A 6257-nucleotide genomic window follows, 5' to 3' on the forward strand; every position below is an offset into this window, starting at 1 on the left:
CCATGGAACTATCCTATTGTCTATCGTGAAATTGGTGTCTAAACTCAAAAGACATTTGAACATACTAGGGTGAAAACAACTACGATCAAAAGGATAACCGGACATCTTGACGAGACTACACTGGCCTCCTTAGTGTGGCGGAAGAGAATGGCGGGAAAGAAAATGGTGGGAAAGAAAATGGAGGAAAAAAGATTGCGGGAAAGTATAGTTTTTTCATGTATAAAACGGCAATGGTTGTACAGGATTTATAAGGCACTTTTAAATATAAACTCCTATCAAGCTCAAAGTTTTCTAGTAGGATAAAAGAAATAAAATACAAAAAAATACTACAAACAAAATAGCTACTGATAAATTAACAGAAATTAAAAGAATATGTCAAAAAAGCTAAAGAAAACAATTTAGAGTAATTAAAATTAAAAGAAATAGCACAAAACCTATAAAACACTAAAACAGAACTGTTTTCATAAAAATCTAATTTTAAATAATCCTAAAATTTGCCAATTAATTACTACTGATAAACAAAGTCACAAAGAACCACTAGCAAAAAAGAATCATCTAAAAAATACCCCTAGCTCAAATTATAGGCAATCTAGTGATTTGAGCAAATTCATGAAAATTCAAATTCAAATTTTCAAATCTAGTCAAACTTGATATTTACAGAAACTTCATAAAATTTATAATCTAATGCAAAAAGAATCAAATTAAAATACTAAAAATCCTAATTGATATGAATTTTTTAAAACAGAAGAGCAGGTGTTGACCGAAGACCACTTTTTGGCCAACGGTTGGCCGAAAAGTCCTCTTTGGCCAATGGTTGGCCAAAGAGACCCTCTTCGGCCAACAGTAGACCGAAAAGTCCCTCTTCGGCCAACAGGGTGATACTTTTGATTTTTATGCATTAAGGTGTATAGTTTCCGAATTTGCTATAAAAATTATCATAGTTTCAAAAAAAATCCCAGTTTCTACCAACAAGTACGAACACTATACCAGCTTATCTTATCTGAATCAAAACAAAACGCGTGAATTAATCAAACTTAAACCACATCATTTAGGCCTTGTTTTGTTACTTTACATGTGATCAATCAACACAAAAATGAATGTTGCCCAGCTGAACAAATAAAGCGTAGTACATGCTAAAATTCAGTACATTTAAAGTAAGCTCTCATCAGTACAGCAAGCAACAACTTGAAACATTCGTATCTTGCGCCTTCAGGTCACCATCAATTTTATTTCATAATGAATATATAGGCATGTGATCAGCATCAACCAATTTTCCATTCCTGTATTCACATCTGAAATTTTCGATGATCAAAATATTTAGCAGAAATCTTGACAAAAAATCCATCTCAACAAACAATAGTACAAGCTAGCAAATTGTGAGGGATAGCAAATTGCCAAAAATCATTCATAGCATCAAAAGATCGTTGGATCAGAAGCATTTCAACAAATAAAGGTGCATCATATGCTGCCATCTTGGTCTAGGAATTAACATGACCTTAATATACATATATTTACAAGCGTATTACTTAGTTCACTAATTTACATAATTAAACCAAACAGCTTCACTACAGATCACTTGGTGACTCCATATTCTCCTTGTACGCCATCCTATGCTGGGCAGAAATGCACACCTACATGATAACATCAAGAATTACAACAACCGTAAACACTTTCCAAAAGATCGTACAACATTAAATATGTGAAACCGTAAACACTTCTGTGACGCCAAATAACCTGCATGTCTGTTGCCCCATCTAATTCTCCTGATCAATTTTGTTGTTTCTTGACCTATAACAGCATGTAAAAAAAATCGCTTGTTACACTAAGAGTGTGTTTAGTTGTAGAACCAAGTGGAATAGAATTGAATGGTTCCATTCCATCGGAACGGAATGGTTCCGTCTTAGTGTTCAGTAGAGCTAACGAGATGGAACGAAATGGTTCCGTCTCAGCGTTTGGTTAGAGGAATAGGATAAGATACAGGTCACGAAGAATTATTTTCTCCAAGTGCTAGTACGGTGATTAAATACGCATCAACTAGTACTGGTACTGAGCATCAACAGTAGCGCATCAACTACGTAGTAATATCAAGCAGGGTGGAAGGGAAATTGATTTCTTCCGTCGCCCGACCAGGTGAAGATTGCTGCTCTCGCCGTCAAATTCAGAAGTATCAAGTAGTATGAAGATTGCTGCGGACGGAAATCAATTCAAATGTATCAACTAGTATCAAGGTAGGTGCTCCCGGAAATCAATCTGAAGTCAGGCAAATCGCTCAAACCGAGCGGTGTCAGGCACCAATAGCGGCGAGACACTGTCGTCCTGCTTGTGCTCTGCTTCGCACCAACAGCAGCGACGACAGGAACAAGCCGCGGGAAAAGAAGACCCGCCAATCCGTTGGGACGACGCGGCGGCCACCGATGACGACAGGAACAGGCAACCGCGTCCTGCTCTCTGTTTATGTTGCTCCGCTGGCTACTAGCCTGCCGCCTGCTGCTAGATCGCCTCCAAGCTGTTGCTGCACGCCATGGGAGAGGATAGACGACTGGGACGCGAGGTACAGCCGCCGCCGGAGAGCGAGAGAAGTGTTTTGGGCGGCGGCGGCTCAGATAGAGAGAGGGAGAGGTGCGGGACGGACGCGGCGCTGACGGGGAGAGGCACGCGAGAGAGGTGGTTCCGCGTGGTCCGCTCGTTTTCGAGGAACGCCTCGGTTCGGCATAATCAGCGAATATGCTGTTTCATATTCCGATTCCTTCGACTAACTAAACACGGGATGGAACCGACCCATTACATTCCATCCGATGACAGAAACCAAACACACTCTAAGAGATCATGACATGCTCACAAGTCACGAACAGTAGAGTTATATTCACCTCTTTTTCTTCTTTCCACTTTTGCTATGTAGTTAATCAAGAAAGTAGCAGCCGACAATCGCACATGTACTGAGTTCAGTGTGCCGAGTACGAAAGGTTTGTTACTCGCCCTCCATGTCATTGTTCTCTTGTTAGAAAACTAAACAATGCTTACATCTTATTTTACCCATAGTAGTTGTAGATAGTCAAAGAAGACACTATTTTGATTAGCAGGCCAGTTTATTTGGCCAGCAAGTCAGCTTATTACACTGTGATAAAGTAATTTTGTTCCATCAAACTTTCCTAATTCCAGCTGCTGCAAAGTGAGAACAAGTACATAGATTTCCAATACTGGGAGGTCCCAGCCTGACCTAGAGTTCTACTGGGATTTTCTGTTAGTCAAGCATTATTGAGCCTCATTTGGCATGAATTTTAGTCAATTACTCTAAATGCTCACTTATGCCAGGTTGTACATGAGGTTTTCAACTACTGTATGTAAGAAACATTCTGACACTTTATAAGAAAGATTACGTGTATATACAATTCAGATGGACATATTAGGACAAGAAGTGGTGATATTATAACACTGCTAGATCTCAGGATTAGATGCCAGAACCAATGACTGAACAAGAACATCACTATGTTGCAGTAATCATTCTTCTAAATCTTCAAGATTAAAATACTGATGCATATCTCCACTACGAATTAACTTTAACATCTGCTGCGACTGAAATGTGAGACACATAATTTTATACTAGAACTAATAGTACATGTAGCTGTATCTGCATGATTTTTCCAGTTCGTTCATTTGTTGACATACAATTGAACAGTTGCCTAAGAGTTGTGACACTCTAGCCTTGTCTAGAAGTAACCCACGACTCACAAAAGGAAATGGCCAAACAAAGAGGCACCTTCTTGTGTGCCTATATGTTTCCCAAAATATTTCCTAGTGATAATGCTTTTGCACATCAACACTTATTCAGAGTCTTTCATGCAAGGTTTCCTATCATTAAGGGCTACATTGTGGAGAACAATTGAAAAGCAAATCTTATATTCTCAAAAAAAGATGTCCGGACGAACACTGAAGTTGCTGCTGCCACACCTCTTTACGTAGCCGTCGACTGCTACTGCCTAATGTTACATCTTCCTTACTACAGGCAACTACTGTTGCTTTATTTAGTTTAACTGTCCTAATAGGATGACATATTGGTTTCAATTCTATATTGATACCCACAAATAAATCCATTATTTAATGAGATTATAGGATGAACTTATCATATAGAGATCGGCTTTTCCAATATGTGTTGCACTTAGTGACGAACGAGCCGCAGGCAAGCATGGATTACAACTCTGGGCTGGTCCAGAACTTCCAATGTGCGCAACACTGCAGCTGGAGGACACAGATTGAAGTCTGAACGCCACGGCATGTACTGGCAGATCAAGCTCAGCTGTCGACGGTGATCGGACATGCGCCATCGTTGCCAGCGAGAGACATGCCCAGTAGTATCCCACTCGAGTGGCTCGGCTAGGAACCGCCCGAACGACACAGACTCCCGCAGCGCCAACATCCAGTTCTAAAACCAAAGAATCAAAATCTGGAATGCAACGGCCAGGTACTGACAAGAAAGGAGGCGCTGCCTCTTACCTGATCGTCGTTGAGTAGGGTCACCGACTCCCGCGACTTGGTCGGATCTAGCTGCGGCGACGAGAGGTTCGTCTCCGCTCCCATGGGGATGCCAACAGCTTGTGCCGGCTCTGAGCAAACTATTCGGCGCACGCGCGATAGCCCTCTAGGTTGCTCTGGATTGGGGCGCCCAGCAGCGGATGGGGCATGCTCCGTGGTGGCCGGCGGCGGTAGGATATGACCTAAGCGGCGGCGGTGGGGAAAATTTCGTATCGAAGAAGAGGAAAACGGAACAGAGCGGTGTGCACTTCGGCTGAATCACGGAATAACCCAGGGTGTCTTTTGCATAAATTGCAATGCGAACTGAGCCTGCTCCATCCTGTGCCTCCAGTCCAGATCGAACGGCCAACAAGGTCTCGTATCAGGGGATCATGCCACACACGGTATCACCAGGCTGGTGCTGCTCGGAATGCTAGCACGTTCGGCGCTGAAGGGGCTCGTTCACGCAGTTGAGTTGGTTGGGCAGGAGAGTTCACGGGGGAGGTTGGGCCGAAACACCGAAACAATCAAGCACACGGGTGGAACCTTGCAGGCCAGACAAGGATTAGGAGCAATCCGTATTTTTTTGAACAACTTTAGTGGTCAAATTAACCAAAGTATCTATAAGAGCTCGGGGCAATTGGTTAGAAAATGCTAAATCTAGCACTTTTCTAGCTCAAATACTACATAAATCAACAACAATTAATATGGAGCTGAGGGAGTAATGTTTCCGTGAGAGAGGATGTATGCATGGAACTGTATATTACTCCCTCCGTCCAGAAATACTTGTCATTAAAATAAATAAAAGGGAACGTATCTAAATGTATTTTAGTTCTAGATACATCCCTCTTTATCCATTTTGATGACAAGTATTTTCGGACGGAGGGAGTATAAGAGAAGCTCTCTCCTCTCGCAAAAAAAAAGAGAAGCTCTCTCCGATAAGTATTTGGACCTCCCAACTATGGTTGGGCTTTGCTCGGAAAAAACTATGGTTGGGGGTTTGCTTGGGGAAAAAAATACACCATTCTAGTGTAATACTTGTTTAAGCATTGTTTGTAATATTCATATTTTTAAATAGTGTGGTGGTTGGTACTGGCTCTCGGATCAATATTTAGCAAGATCCATGGTTACCATTTAGTCAAGCCAAAAAGTTATCACTCCTATAGGGGTTATCATGTTGACAAAAGTTGAAGAACTGATTAACCCACTTTCAAGACAGTGGGATGAAGTTCTTATCGTGATGTTTTGTTTATGGTGGATGCTCAACGAATTCTCCAAATTACATTGAATGCGCTAGAGATCAGAGATTTTGTTGCTTGGATTTATAAACAACTGGGAACGTTCTTTGTTCGGTCAGCTTATCATAAGGAGTTGGAGCATCAATATGGGTAGTTACTAAATAAATCGGATGGTCGGGGAGGTGCAACATTTAATCTGATAGCTGAGTGCCCGTGCGTTGCCACGGAATAATAAATAAAAGCTATATAGAGAGATTGATTATCTACATTTTCTATTTTATGAATGTCTTTATCAAGGGTAATGTGTATGCGATATATGACTATCTAACAATTTCCCCCCCTTGTTTTACATTAATCTTATTGGGTTTTTCTCATAAAATGACCCATGTTGTATCATATAAAAAGAAATGTTATAACCATGATAGTCCCAATACACAAAATCCACTATTTCTCATAGTACTACGCATAAAAATACACCATTAGTTGAACAAGGATTATAAAGTATCATGT

At 41.0% G+C, this 6257-nt stretch overlaps 1 long non-coding RNA gene across 2 annotated transcripts; it reads right to left on the minus strand.

The window, feature by feature from the left end:
* Positions 1-1374: 1374 nt before the first annotated feature.
* Positions 1375-4805, minus strand: LOC125532001. 2 transcript variants are annotated; one of them, XR_007293668.1, is made up of 4 exons: positions 4492-4805; positions 2868-4420; positions 1735-1788; positions 1375-1631 (listed from the first exon to the last, which is right to left on the minus strand). It is a non-coding gene; the product is annotated as an uncharacterized LOC125532001 (long non-coding RNA). The 2 variants fall into 2 exon arrangements; XR_007293669.1 differs by having other exon boundaries at positions 1716-1788.
* Positions 4806-6257: the final 1452 nt, after the last annotated feature.

This window comes from Triticum urartu, unplaced genomic scaffold (genome assembly GCF_003073215.2).
Source record: "Triticum urartu cultivar G1812 unplaced genomic scaffold, Tu2.1 TuUngrouped_contig_8754, whole genome shotgun sequence".
In the NCBI taxonomy this organism is placed as follows: domain Eukaryota; kingdom Viridiplantae; phylum Streptophyta; class Magnoliopsida; order Poales; family Poaceae; genus Triticum; species Triticum urartu.